Here is a 15,037-nt window from a genome sequence, read left to right on the forward strand (position 1 = left end):
TGACCCTGGTTCCTGAGGAAGGGCCACCTTCCACCCTTGGGTCCTCTATGTAGAGGGGAAGAAAAATCCAGGCAGCTAGGAGAGGAGCAGAGGGACAGAGAGAAGATGAGGCAGGAAATGGAATGCTGGAAAACCCAAGGCTGCTAAAAGAATTTCCTATTTGTTCTAGCAATAGTCTGTCTCCCAGCCTCTTCAGTAAGTACCGGTTAGCAAACCAGATGAGCGTCACATGGACCAACCTCCCCTTCCATCTTTTCATGGACCAACCTCCCCGTCCATCTTTTCATCATTTTTCATTTCCCCGACTCTCTTGGACTCTGGCTCACCCTCCTCTCCTATTCCCTCAGACTCTGTTTACACTATCCAGCTTCCTCTGTGCAAGTCGAGGTGGATTTCATTTCATGCTGGATTCTTCCCTTTTGCCGATTCGGCCATCCCTACCCCTTCAACTAGTGTTGAAGCAAAGTGCCTTTGCTCACCTTTGACACCTGTCTCTATGGGTGCTGCCTAAGACTCTTGGCATTTTTGACAGTGGCAGGTCAACTGCTGGCAGCAATCTACATCAAATGTCATCAAGCCAAGTTTGCACATCTTTTATTTGTGTGATCAATTAAAAAAAAAACTATTTGCAGGCTTTAGTCTCATGTCTTAGAAGTCTATTGAATTTTAGCCTGTTGAATTATTTCTGAATGAAATTATGCCACATAATGCATTATTAGTCTCCCCCAGCTTATGCAGTATGAAATTCGATCGGCACACCTTAAGAGTCTTCTTCCCATGAATTAATAGAAGTATTCACAGAATTCAGACTGTGAGAGTCGTTAACTACCAGAAACCACTTTCCTGGATATGAGGCAATTTCTATCTTAATCTCAGTTCACTAGGAAACAGAATTAAACCTTCCCAACCCTGATCCTTGGGATTAAGTGAAGTCCACAGTGTTATTATTAAGGGTTTGAGGAAGTCTTATGTGAGTGTTCCCCATTTTGTCCCCATACACAATACATACCAGGTGCTCCTGAGGCTTTGGATCAGCAGGAGGACCACAAACAACCATCAGACATACCTCTATTAAATTCACTTTAGTTTTTTTCTTTGAGTGTTTGTTTCTAGTTGGGTCTTGGGTTCTGTCCTGCCCTTCTTAGGAAACCATGCAGGTCACCTTGATGCCTGGCGTCTCCTGGAGATTTCTGGGCATGGATTTAATTAAGATCACGTTCTGTCTCTCAGCAGTCTTGGTTTTAATGCTCAGAACTCTCTGTAGGGGCTTGAGGAGCCCAGAGGAGATCACACTGCTCATGTTTTCCGTATCTCCTCTGCCCTTTGTCCGTTTATTCATCCCGGGAGCCTATGGTAGAGGGACTTTGGATTCAGGTGGGCAGGAGAAATCACCGAGGGCAACTGCAAAGGTCTTCAGGGAGTGGGAGAGTAGTGGCCACACCGACTTTGCCCTGGTGAAGACTTGGGGGGCAGGCTTGGGTTTTCTCCCTCTGGGTATGTATGCTCGGCCTCCTGAAATCAGCCGTGTGACCCAGAACTCTGCACAGTGCCTCGCCCCGGTCTCCGTGCAGCACTGGGCAGCCCTGGGCTCGGGAGCCTGCCAGTCTGCACCTGCGGCCCTGGACTGCGAATGCCTGCAGATCCCCCCTCCAGCGGCCCCTGCCTCTTTCCCGCTGCAACCTCGAGGCTCGACACTAGGTGGCAGCAAAGGGCCGACCCAGCTGCACCGGTCGGTCTTCTGCCGCAGAACTTAAAAAAAAAAAAAAAAAAAAAAAAAAAAAAGTGGTACTGCAGATTTTCCTTTTAGAGAAAGACCTACCCATGCAAGACGAGCAGCTCTCAAGACAGCCATAGGGATAAATGAAACGTCGTCAGAACAAAAGCTGCCTTCTGAATAGGATAGGCAAACCAAACCAACCAACCCCCAAGCAGGCTGCTCCCGAGCTGACCACTGATACTGGACGTGTGCAAGGAGACAGAGCTTGTGATTTTCTTTCTCCTGGCAGCTTGGCAGTTAACATGTGAAAGTTTCATGAAAATGTGTCAGCTGTAGAGGAGGCAGTTCTGCATGCTTTGATGATGTCCGCCTTCTGATCCATGACCGCAGGCCCTGCTGTATTAATGAGCATCTCGTAGATAATATATGGACCCCAGACAGATGTCAAGATAGGCTTTCTAATTGACAGGGATTAGCTCAGGAGGAAGAATCTATCTACTTCCAAGGCAGAGCCCTCAGAGAGTGGTAGATGATTGACCCCATTACATGACAGGCCCTGTTCAAGCTGCATCCCAGAGGAAGGAAACAGACAAATGGGGGGTGGGCAGGGATGTGTGTGAAAACAAGTGCTCTGACAGGGCCCAGAATACCTGAGTCCTGTCTCCCAAAGACCAAATGGTTCTCAGAATTTAGTAAACCCACCCCCATCATCCCTGTTCCCTACTCCCACACAGGCTACTACTTCAACAGGATTTTTTTAGAGGGCTGTCAAAGTTCTTTAAGGATCCAGGCTATTTCCCTTTTTTTTCCTTTCCTTTTCTTTTTTAAAGATTTTATTTATTTATTTTAGAGAGAGAGAGAGAGGGAGAGCAGAGGGGGAAGTAGACTCTGTGCTGAGCATGGAGCTGGAAGTGGGGCTTGATCTTACCACCCGGACACCATGACCCGGAGACTATGACCCAGAGACCATGACTCAAGTTGAAACCAAGAATTCACTGCTCAACCAGCTGAGCCACTCAGGTGCCCCAAGAAGCCAGCCTGTTTCAGCTGAGCCTGTTGCACTTGCGAAAGCATTCTTCTTGCTGAGGATGAGTTTTTCAGCTTGCCTAAAAGCTATTTATATGACTCTGGAGATGGCTCAGAGGCTACAAAAAGCTGTGGAGAGGAAGCCAGAATGGGGGTGAGGGGGGCCCCTGTCAGATACCTCTTCTTCTCCTTATTCTTTACCATTTAAGCAACCTTCCATTCCAAGGGCAGTGGAGAGCTGTAGGTTTACAGGGGGTAAGAAACCCAATTTTGCTATCTGTGTGGCAGTGTTGACTTGCTCGTTTTGTAAGGTCTCCTTGTGACTTCAGTGAGACAGAGAACATGGCACGTATAGCCCATGGGTTCTCTTAAGACCCTGGTGATCGATAAGATAAATTCACTTGCTGTCCTGGGTCAATGGACCACTTCACTCACGTAAGTGCATTTTAGGTTCATCCTTCTGACATTTATATGTTGCCTGAAATCCTTCCTTCTTCAGAAAGCCTTCTTTGCCTAATGAATGAGAGTTGGAATCCCATACATTCAAATTCTACAATTCTTTTTTCACATATTACCTCACCAAAATTAATTTCTTTGCTTACAATGTAAAGCATTTCCTGATAAATTTGTGTATGGATGCTAAATTTGCTCATAATTTGCATTTTTTCTGTGTCTCCAGAATTACTGTGCTGTGTCTTTGATTTCTGTTTGCCAGAGAGCATGCAAATGAGGAGGTTGACAAGAAGAATATCAAGTAAACCCATGTGTAAAATATAGCATGCAAAAATATGGCCATGGTGCTTTATAACTTGCAAAGAGATGTCAGGTATTTTTATCTAACTTGATCTTTACAAAGACTATTATACACATATTTTAGTTGGGAAACAGGCTCAGAAAGATATAGGAGGGCATTAGTACAAGACACCCACCTGTTCAAGATCTATGTCTACCCTGAACTGCACCCTGAACCTGCTGAAGGGGTGCATGTTCTCCATGCATGTGTGCAGCAGTTCAGGGAAGACATGGCAAGGGCCAGGAGAGGTGGCTCTCAGGATTGGCATTTTGGGTGAAAAAGGCATCAACATAATTCCAAGCCCCAACCTACCCAATGGTGCATATTTACCCTGAAAGTGGAACAGGAGGGAACTCAACTGTCTTCCCAGGGCAAGGCAGCTCAGTCTTCAGTAAAAGACACCTGGAGCCCTGGTTCCTAGATCCCTATCAGATATCAAGTTCAAATGGGGACTGACTGTCATCAATTTGTAGCTGCCACCTCAATGACATATAGGGACTGGTGGCCCCCTCCATGACCGAGGCTGTGTGGGTTTGGAGGGCTCCAGCCACCTAAGCCTGCTGAGGGGTGCCTCCTGTTAATGCCCATAGAGTTCAGGGGATCCAGGAATAGGGAACAGGGCAAGGTTCAGGAGAGGCCAGGTCACAGGAGCTATCTTTTGGAGGAATACACCATCTACCTAATTGCAAGCCACAACCTACTCAATAGTGGACATTTTCCCTGAAGGCAGGTCTGGTGGAAACTCAAGTGCAATGCCACGGGGATGCGGGGAGGGTGGCCTGAGTACCTTCCTATGACTTAGGGTAGCCCTAGTTGCTGGAGAAGCTCCAGGTCTCACCATGTATCAAGTCCAAACGGGCAGCTGTCGCCTCAAAGAAATTTGTGTGGTGGAGGGCCATGTTCCACTCAGGAGCCTTTGCAGGTGGTTCAGGATCACCCCAAGCTCCAATGCCCAGGGCTGCCGGGGTGGGGGGGGGTGCCTACTGCACATTTGCCAGCTGGTGTGCAGCTCAGGGGAGCCACAGACCCGGAAGAGAGCAGCTCTCGGGAGAGGCCAGGTCTCAGGAGTGGACTACTGCTGTCACCTGGCGTCTACCTCATTCTTAACTGACACCGATGTGTTATTCCCCCCCTGCAGGGAAAACTGGAGGAGTCTGCAAAGCCTGGCAGGCCGCACAGGCATCTTTTACAAAGGGATACCCGGGAGCCCTGATGACTGGTAAGCTGGGGGTCCCAGTACACAGCCAATCCAGATGGTGAATGACTGTCACCCTGTTTAAAGCTGCCACCTCAGAATGACTTTTGGGACCAAGGGTCCTGTGCCCATGAGGCTCAGCAGGTACTTATGTACCAGCAGTAGCTGCACAGGTCTGGGGGACCTCCGCTGAGTTCCCGGGGTGGCGGTGGCACTGTTGAGCACATGTGCTGGTGCCCATCCTTGGAGAGACAGACATCCAGAGCAGGGCAAGTGTCTGGAAAGGTTAGGTCAAAGGTGTGTGCTCTTGGGGGGCTCAAAGCATCTGCCAAATCCAATTCCTTGGGCACCGAGGTCCAAGCCTTGCTTGGGTGGCTGACACTGTTCCAGATTTAACATCATCAGTCCTGGATACACATTCATAATGACCATGGGTGGAGATGTTGTGAACTGTGTTAAGATAGATTAAAAACCAAGTTGAAAATTGAGCTGTATGTTGGTTAGTTTGTCATAATGTTTTCTCTCATGGTCTCCTCTGTTTTCTGAATTTTAAACATGGTTTTACTGAATTTTTTCCTGAATATCAAACTTAGCATGCTTATTGTAGAACAATGGGAATCTTTTTTACGAAATGCCATACAGATGCTCTTCAGATTCAAAGGACACAATGAAAGTGATGGGGAGATTGGAAAGAGGAAACAGGCACAAAACCGTGGGGCAAGACTTTCACTTCTCAGGCTCTGGGCAAATTTCTGGGCACTCCTAAGGACCAGACTCTCTTTCCACCCCATATTCTTCCTCTTGGATGAATTGGTAAAATAGCACTGGGGAGCGCAAAAGGCACCACCATACTGGGAACCCGGCGGACCTGGTGTGGAAGTCTGGCTCTCCATTGCTGTGATGAATGAGTTGACATCGTTTACAAAGCTTGCTGAGCCTTTGCTTCCTCCTCTGCAGAGTGGGGGATCATAATACTTAATTTGTAGGGCCGTTGTGAGATCCAAGGGAGGTGACGCCTGTCAAATGCCTGGCACTTTGCCGATGGCGAAGCTCAGTAGAAACTAGTGGACCCAATCTCCTAATGGATCAGAGTTGCTAGGAGGTTATACAATCCTCTGGCCCTGAGACCTAGTGAAAGAATCTCTATGCTCCTGCAAGCAGAGCGCCTCAGTGCTTGGGCGGCTGAGGTGGGTCTCCTCCAGCTGAGGATCACCTCTCATGCAATCACCTCATTACCTGTCCTCTTAGCAACACCAAGGCTGAGCTGGGAAGAATTCTCATCTCTTTTGCACACTCTTTCTGGGATCCAAGATGTGTGCTTATTTTTCCTTCTGGACATGGCACCCTCCATGTTTAACAAAGCCTGGTTTTTGCCTGCTTATTTTTTTTTATTTTTTTAAAATATTTATTTATTTATTCATAGAGATACAGAGAGAGAGAGGCAGAGGCACAGGCAGAGGGAGAAGCAGGCTTCATGCAGAGAGCCTGACGTGGGACTCGATCCAGGGTCTCCAGGATCACGCCCTGGGCTGCAGGCGGCGCTAAACCACTGCGCCACCGGGGCTGCCCTTGCCTGTTTAAATTATGTTTTGGCATGCACTCTGGAGGGAAGAGGCAGCCATCTGAGAGCCACAGGAGGTTCACCCAGCTGCCAGATCCCCTGAGATAGCTGATCTCAGCGCCCCCTGCCCTGCAAATTGCTCTGCCTTGGTGATGTGCGCCACTCCTGTTTGTGACCTTTTGGAAGGGGAGAAGAGTCCTGCAAGGCACTTCCAAAGCCCCGGAAGGTTAGATGACAACATTAGAAAAAGAGAGTGACTATATTTTCAGAAATGTAAGGAGAGTCTAGGGGCAAAGTAGATATTCAACCTCCATTTTGTTGAGAGATTAATCCAAGTAACTAAATGTCAAGAAGAAGGAAGCCAATTTGGGCAGTTCTGTCTAAGGGAGGCTAACAATGTCTCCCACTAGGGCAGCCTCCACCTCTGGACAGACGTTTTAACCCTTCAAAAGTCATACAAAATGACTCTCAAAATAATTGTTTAAATATAATTCCCAAAGATCTTTACAGACTCTTGCCTTCCTAGGCGATGCATGTCTGTTTCTTTATTTTTTTTCTTTAAAGATTTATTTATTTATTAGAGAGAGAGAATGGGGGGAGGGACAGAGAGAGGGAATCTCAGACAGACTCCCTTCTGAGTGCGGAGCCTGACGCAGGGCTTGATCTCATAACCCGTTAGGTCATGACCCATGCGATCATGACCTGAGCAGAAACCAAGAGTTGGACGCATAACCAACTGAGCCAACCAGGTGCCCCTGCAAAAAGCACTTCTGAAGAGGTAAAGAGAATACAACAGAATAAAAGAAAAGTTAGCAAAATTATAAAAATTGCTTTCTGTGGTCTCACTTTGCCTATTTCTAGTTTTGCATATTATCCTTTCTTTTGTATGCACATATATATATTTAACTGAAATCAATTTTGATGTTATTTTGAAATGTAGCCTATTAATTTTATACTGTGCAGTCATCCTCATATTTTTGTAGACTTTCTATTATAACTTTAATTTCTGTATAATATTCCATCTTGTTCATGTTCTTGTTCATCTGGTTCACCAAAATTTACCAAATCATTATCAGACTGTTGGACTTCTTTAGCTTTTCAAAAAATATTTTTGAGTGCATAATATCTAACTGGGACTGTGCAGGGCTGACATTTTTATGCTGCGTCAAACAGCTGTGGGCTTGCATATTTTTTTCTTCTCTTTGTTTCTTCAATATAACTTCCTTGGAGTGTGAATTTTTTATTGACTCTTGATTTGCATTAAAAATGCAAAATGATGGAGCCAAGTTAGCTTATGACAGACAGGCAATAAAAATAAGTACACGATTTTTGACATATGCCCACCAGCATTAAGAATTATCATTTTTTACTATTTTTTTCTGAAGGCAACATTTCATCTCCCACAAAAGCCTATAATGTCCAGAAGAAAGCACGGTGTACTGTCCTGAAGTCGCCAGCTCTCAAGCCATGTGTACATAATGGCAATGAGATCTTAATCAGGTATCTCTATTTTTCTATTTTCTTCACTGTAGTTTGTGTCTTCTTCTTCTTCTTCTTCTTTTTTTCACCTTGAGGGGAAGTGTTCAGCCCTTGACTTAGATTCATATCGTCCCTTTGCTTTGACACCTCCAACAATTTCCTTGAAAACAGACCATACAGAGGGAAGGGTGGTGGGTTTGAGGTGGTGGTGTGAACTTGCATAGTGACTCAAAACAGACCAGCACCAGGCCAGGGAGAAACCAGGTCTGGCACCTTGATGTGCAGACTTCCCCCACTGGCCCTCCCACTCAGGATGCTGCCTACAGGAGGAAGCTTGAAAAAAAAAGGAGAGAATATTATACTCAATATCCAGGGAAGAACATTTTAGGAAAGGGTCTTAGGCAGGGCAGATTTCTACAAGTTGCTGAGCATAACAGAAAAGGTTTTTGAAATCTTGTTTGGAACAAGAAGTCCTCACTCTATGGAGAAGCTGATTCAATATTAAAAAATTAATCTTCTCCTCTGATTCTCTTATTACATGTATTCATGCTTATTTATCCCCCAGTGTGTTCCAAAAAGGGTCTGATGGAAGTTTCCTTTTCTCCAGAAGAGAGAATGGATGGTGAAAAAGAGCCAAATCACTCTCCTCTGGGGCAAGGTGATGGTGAGCTTCCCCAAAGAAATATGTAGATATGATTTCAGAGCTTTTGCAGATAACACTGAGAAATCAGACAGCTGCAGGCTGATAAGTAAGCTATTGATACAGATCGCATTCAAAATCCATTTTTTAAAAGAAGATTTTATTTATTTATCTGAGATAGAGACAGAGTGGGGGGTAAGATTCTCAAGCAGACCCCATGCTGAACATGTAGCCCAACATGGGGCTCCATCTCACAACCCTGAGATCATGACCTGAGCCGAAACCAAGAGTTGGACGCCTAACTGACTGAGCCACCCAGGTGCCCCTCAAAATCCATATCTTAGAGGGATGCTGAATATTTTGAAATTCTGGATGCAGGGATCAATTCCTACAGGAAAAAAATTAAGAAATGAACATCAGTTTATTTTTAAAAACAGGGCAATTGATTTGCAAGTTTAAGGAAAGCTGTGGATATACTGTGTTGCCATTTCTGCCTGACACTTAGGAAAGTGTGTTCTGTGTTATGTCAGGGGCAGAAGAGTGTATCGTATTTGGCTAGATGCTATTGTTGTCAGATGTCCCAGACTCGTTGGAATAAACAGTGTCCTTTCTCAGCCTGGAGGATGGTCTCTGGTTGAGGCAAAAGACTTTGTCCTTGACCTTGGCTTTGTCCTGTTCAAACATTTTATTTATGCCTCAATTGAAGAAAGAAACATTTTATAATCCAGCAGATGAGACAAAGCCCAGTGGAACCTAGTAACAATGACGGCAGGACAGAGATTTGAAAATACTTTCAGTGGCCTGGAATAGCAGGCTGAAGCTAACATGATGAAGTTAGAACTTCACAGATTTAAAAAAAGCAACAGTCCAAATATAGAATGAGAACTGTTTCTGGGAAAAGATCTGGGAGTAATCGGATACAGCAGCTGAAGAGATCATAAGAATTCAGAGAGACGCGGGGCCTGGGTGGAGCGAGGGGCAGCTCAGCACGTCCTAGGCGGCTGCTGCACACCTGCCATCGGGGAAGACGTGGGGCGCCAGCGGTGTGGGCAGAGCAGGCCTCTGGGTGGTTAGCAGGCTCCAGAGCAAACAAAACACAAAAAGTAGGGGGCTCTGAGGGAGGCGCAAAGAAGAGCAAGGGGGACATGAGAGTTACTTGTAAATCTTGGAAGGGATTTTAAATAGAGGTGGGAATGACTAGCTGCAGGTGGCTTCACGGGCCAGAACCAGTCATCCATCCCCTGCTACCTCTGTCTCCACCCTCTGCTCTAGCAGCCCTTCCCGGGGCACAGGATAGGAACATTGCCCACCTCTATTTCCCCTCCATTCCCCCTCCTCGTGGTGCTTTTCTTCTCTTCAAAGCACAGGTCAGCAATTGAACAACAATCTCCATTTGTTTCTGGGCAGTTTTTGTGTGGCGGGGCAACTTGGATGCTGGGCTGTGGTGTTCAACCACAGGGTTCAAACCCTGGTCCTGTTTCTTGCCAGGTGTGTGACCTCAGGCACGTTTGGCAGCCTCTCTGGACTCCATCTCCTAGAGTGTAAAATGAGGGATAATAATTGCCCCTCCTCACAGGGAACTGGTAAGCCTTGAATGTCTTCCTGCAAAGAGCTCAGGAGAGGCCTGCCCCTGTTCTCAGTACCTGCTTTCTGTCCGCGGTTGCTGTTAGTTACCACACTAGAAAGCATAGAAGCAGGAACTCTGCTTTGTTTCAATCCTATGACAAAGTAAATGAGCGTTGAAAATGGGATGAGTGAATAGGTTTAACGGATGGAAGGTTTTCACAGCCAGGTGCTGTTTGGTTGTATGTGTGTTGAGGGGGGGTGGGGTGGGAGGGGCAGGGACTTGCTCCGAACCAGAGCTCTTCAAGAACAGAAGGGCTCTCAAGGGAGGTGGTGGCTCCGGCCACCAGAGAGGCTGAAGGAGGGGCTGCTGGCCCTTGGTTTGAGTGTTGGGTGCAGAGCATCTCTGCTTAGGGTGGGTGGCAGATCTTCAAGGTGCTCTGTCACTACTGAGTCAGGAAGTGACCTGATATGTGACAAAGGTCATCACTGGGCAAGAAGTGCAACTGGGGAATGACTGGATCCCCTGAGGTGGGTGCCAGGTGAGACTCCTTTGGGTGTGAATAACAGCAGCAGACTCTGGTGCTTGCAGCTCACTGGGGAGCTGGAGAAGTAGACTTGGCAAACAAATGGGCACCAGGTTGGCTCTGGTGGGTCATGGGCAGGGAGCACAAGGTGCCTTAGTTATAATTCTGGGCAATACGGTTCACTGTCTTCTGTAGTGTGAACGGGGTAGACCATCTCCTATAAAGACTCACAAAATAGGAAATTCTCCCAGATAGGGTGCAGGTTGTTTGTTGAATAACTGGACAATGTGGCAAAAGTCCCTGGTCTGCTACTGCTGAAACCACATCTTCCCGTTGAACTCCAGGTTCCAGGAAAATAGCGTTGTCCTACAGGCCTGAGTCACACTGTAAATTTGTGCTCAGTCCCCAGCCAATAGCTTCTGCTTTTGCTATTTCTTCCTCTCCCTGTTGTCCTAGTTGGTGTTGTGCAGCGTGTCTCTCTGTAGGCCATGGGTGAGGCTGGCACGAGGTGGCAAAGTCCTCATTGCAACCTTACTGGTCTTGGAACACTCTTAAGAGTCCTATGATATGAACAGAAATGGTGGCCACCACGTCTGAGGACACCCCCAGATGCCAAGCACTGTGCCTGATGCTCTTCTTTTCACATTCCTTGGGGAGGGTACTTTTCCATTTTGTAAGCAGATTAACTGAGGCTGATAAATGTTAAGCACCTTCCTTTGCTTCCCATCCTCCCTTCCGTCCCCTCTACTTCCCTCCTCTTCTCTCCTTTTTTTTCTTTTTGCTATCTTTCTTTTTCTAGCTTAAAAATGTTTCTTTTCTTTCCACACTGTTGCCTGGACACCTTGGGAAAAACTCCCTCTTATTTCTTTGCCCTTTTAATTTGTTTAGTTCATTTTTGGACAAAAAAACCCAGATCCTTGTTATCATTAATAAATGCATGGATATTGCTACCAATGTATCTGTGTAGAGGAAGGAAAGTTCTAGATCTGAGGGGTAAGGAGTTTCTAGATCTGAGGCAGTCAGGATCTAAAGTCTTGGAGGTCATCTGGAAGATCCTCACAAGTCTTCAGGTCCCTCCTTATCCACCTCTAATGAAACTGGCTTTATTCTCCAGCACCTGATTCAGTGAGCAAAACCATTCAGTGATGGGTTGTGAGCTAGGCCCTGGAAGGCAGACAAATAATTCACTAAGAAAAGCTCATGCCCTCAAGGAACTCTTAACCCAATTTTACTCATTATTTAAAATCATGTCTTTGTATTCATTCCGTATTTCACACTCATCCACCACCTCCTCCACTAAATGGTTTTTCTTTTTGTAAGTGTGTACTATTTCAGCTACATTTTGGGTAGAAATAGGTTTTTGCAGGTGGTTTTGGAACCTGGCCACGCTTTATAAAAATAATTCTATAGGGAAATGCCTTTTTGGTAAAAACTGATTTAGGCACAAGTGGAGCATCGTCCCTTTGCACTAGGGCTGCTGGAGCGCTTTGCTGGAGGGCTGCTCTAAATCAGTAGGCCACTCAGGCCGAAAGAGATCCGTATCTGGCACCATCTGGTGTTTGGGGGCAAAGGAAGTGCCATTTTCCATGTTTATTCCACAACTTGACCTTATCAGGACTCTGAGAAAACCCTCAGCTGGAAATGACACCCAGAGAAGTAGATAGCGGTTTCTAAGTGGGTCCTGTTATCTCCACTGACCCGTTCACTTCGATCTCTGGGTTTTGGCTTTCCGCCTGTCCTCCTGTCATGGCCCTTCCTGGCCACCTTTCCTGGCTCCTGCCTCTCTGTCTGGATACTTTCCCTTACCACAGTGAGCCACTCTGTCCCTAGAAGTGAAGGTCTGGGAATGGAGGGAGCCATGGAGGGATCAGGAGGCAGGACTGTTGGCAATCCTGATTCTCCACAGAAACAGGCTGAGGCCTGTGAAGAGCTTTGCCCACCTTGGTGAATGTGGTTATGATGATCATTAGCACATGGGATGGAAAGCTGGCACAGAAGAGAGGGAAGTGAGGAGGTGAGTGCTAGATTCTTCTGGGTTTGGAAGACTCATGAAAGAAGCAGCCACAGTGGATACTTCAGAACAGAAGCCACTGGGTGAGGATTCCTGTTCAAGAAAAGAAAATAAACAAGAGAATCCATTTTAGGTAAAAATGAGTCGTGAAAGGTGGACTGGATCCACAAGCCACAAGTGATTGGCCTTTGGCAGGAGGCCCACAGGGGGTAGGGTGGTTTGATAGACTCTTCTCATTCCATTTCCTTCCAGCTTTAATCTTTTGGGTGACATCTGTGATGGGGCCAAGGATGTATGGGGGCCAGACGAGACAGTAGGAAGACGACAGTAAAAACATGTGATTCTCTTAGTGGAAGGAGCCTCAGGTACACGAAGGAAGTGACTGGCTGGTTACTGATGAGACAGTTGGCATGCACTGAAGCATCTGGTTTTTGAAAACCATCTTTGTGGTTGATAAACCAGTGGTCCCTTATGTCATCACTGGCATCTAGCCCCATCTTCTGAGCACCCGTGACTACTTGGAAGATGTATGATTCAGCCAGCAAGTTGCTTATTCAGCCACTATTCACCAAATACTATTCTCTAACAGATTATTGAGGCGGGATAAGAGGAAAGGGTGACAAGACAGAAGACAAAGCCTCTTCCTTGAGAAGCCCATGCTCATATGTAGGAGTCAACCGGAGGCAAGATCTGAGGCAATAAATCATACAGTTCGATACCATATATGCAGACCCAAACTGTAGGCAAACAAGGAAGGTCAAGGCCCCAATGGGTTGAGGCTGCTGGGGACAGTTGCATGAAGATTTGATTTGATTGACTTGGTTCTAGAAAAGAAGGAAGATGTCAGATTTGCAGAGAGGAGAGAAGGTACTTCAGGTGGAAACAGGAGGAACAGAGAAAGACCTGTTTAGCAGGTGAAGGAAGGGTTTCACTGGGATGGGAAGTCGGGAGTTAGACAGGAGCAGGCCAGAGTGAGAGAGCACTCAATCCACTTGCTGGTTCAGTACTGAGTCTTGATTCTAAGGGTGGTGGGGTGAAGATGATTGGCATGGAGGAATGACATGGCTTGAATCAAGTCATATTCGATATTTGGATAGACTCAACTATTTTTAGAGTTTAAGAAATACTCAGAGAGCACAAAGTCAAGCGCTTCATTTTAAATGTGGGGAAACTGAGGCCCAGAGAGGCAAGAAGGCTGTCCGGTGAGTCAGTGCGACAGTCAGGTCTCTGATCTCACCCTGTGTCCAGGCTTCCTTCCCTCAATGCTTCAGGGTCCCATACTCTCTGGAATACTGCAGTTACCACCTTTTGGGAATCAGTATCAGGTTGTACTCCTTCCCTGTGCAGCACCCCCTTGTCTGTCTGGGATTTGGATATCCTCAGAAAAGAAGAACCTTCTTCCTGGCACTGAGAGCTGAGTCCAAAGAATGATTGTATCTGGAATGACTGGGGAGTTGGAAATACGGCTGATGACTAATTTATCATCCAGTTTGGACATTTGTTCTTTCATCAAATATTTATTGAGCGCCTACTGGGCAGTAAGCATGGTGTGACATGCTGAGGAGACGACTGGGTTTTTCAGGCTAGCGGGAAGCAAGCGATTAGAATATAGTTTAGGAAGTGGCTTGGGGGTGGTGAATAACTGGGAGATGTAAAGCATGAGGAGAGGCTACTGAAGCCAGTGTGGCCAGGGGCTGAGCAGGTGGGTGGGCAGGACACCAGGAGCTCGTGGAGCAGAACCTTCCAGAGAGAAGAAAGTCCAAGTAAAGGCAGAGGGTGGGGAGAGAGATGGAGATGGAGATGGGGGGCATGCAGATGCACATGCAGTGTCTGCACTTGGCTCTGGGTCTGGAGCACTGCCTGTTGGCCCTGGGATGTTGGGTGAGACCAGAAAGTTAGGTAGAGCAGACGGTGATCACATGTGTAGACCACTTAAGGGGCCTGGAGCTTAAATGCTGGGCAGTAAGGAGCCGTTCTTTATTCAGTAGGAACATATAGGACACTTACTCTGTGCCAGATATTGTTCTAAGCCCAATGTTAACTTCAGTCAGTCTTTTAAGCAACTCTTAAAAGACAGATACTATTATTATACCCATTTTTCAGATGAGGAAACCAAGGATCAGGGAAGTTAAGTCACTTGCTCAAGGTCACCCAGGGAGTAATTGGATAGTCAGGATTTGAAATCAGACAGTCTGGCTCTAGCATTCATGATCTTAGCCACCATGATGTGTGACATCATGTAAGAGAAGTGACATGGCCAGATAGGAGTTTTAGAAAGACTGCTCTGGCTACAGTGAGAGAAGCATGGAATGGGTGAGGACATGGCCTGTGATGACCTGTGTTTGAGAATGGCTGGACAGGAAAGCATTTGTCATCTGCAGCCAGCCCAGAGGAGATGACCTTGAATCCAGAGGTCACAGCTGCTCCCTGTCTGATGCTGATGATTGAGTCTGAAGAGTGTCTGGACTAGCACCCGACACTTGTAGGGACAGCCAACTCTTCCCTTCCTTTGTAGGTTCTCTGGT

General features: G+C 46.6%; 1 protein-coding gene across 1 annotated transcript in view; it reads left to right on the forward strand.

The window, feature by feature from the left end:
* Nucleotides 1-7,776: 7,776 nt before the first annotated feature.
* Nucleotides 7,777-15,037, forward strand: part of LOC140635611 (lymphotactin-like) — a 194,462-nt gene continuing 187,201 nt past the window's right edge. Inside the window, exon 1 of the mRNA XM_072830502.1 lies at nucleotides 7,777-7,792. The gene's annotated coding sequence lies outside the window, so the exon portion shown is untranslated. The remainder of the gene's footprint in view (nucleotides 7,793-15,037) is intronic.

Source organism: Canis lupus, chromosome 6 (assembly GCF_048164855.1).
Source record: "Canis lupus baileyi chromosome 6, mCanLup2.hap1, whole genome shotgun sequence".
NCBI classification, from domain to species: Eukaryota; Metazoa; Chordata; class Mammalia; order Carnivora; family Canidae; genus Canis; species Canis lupus.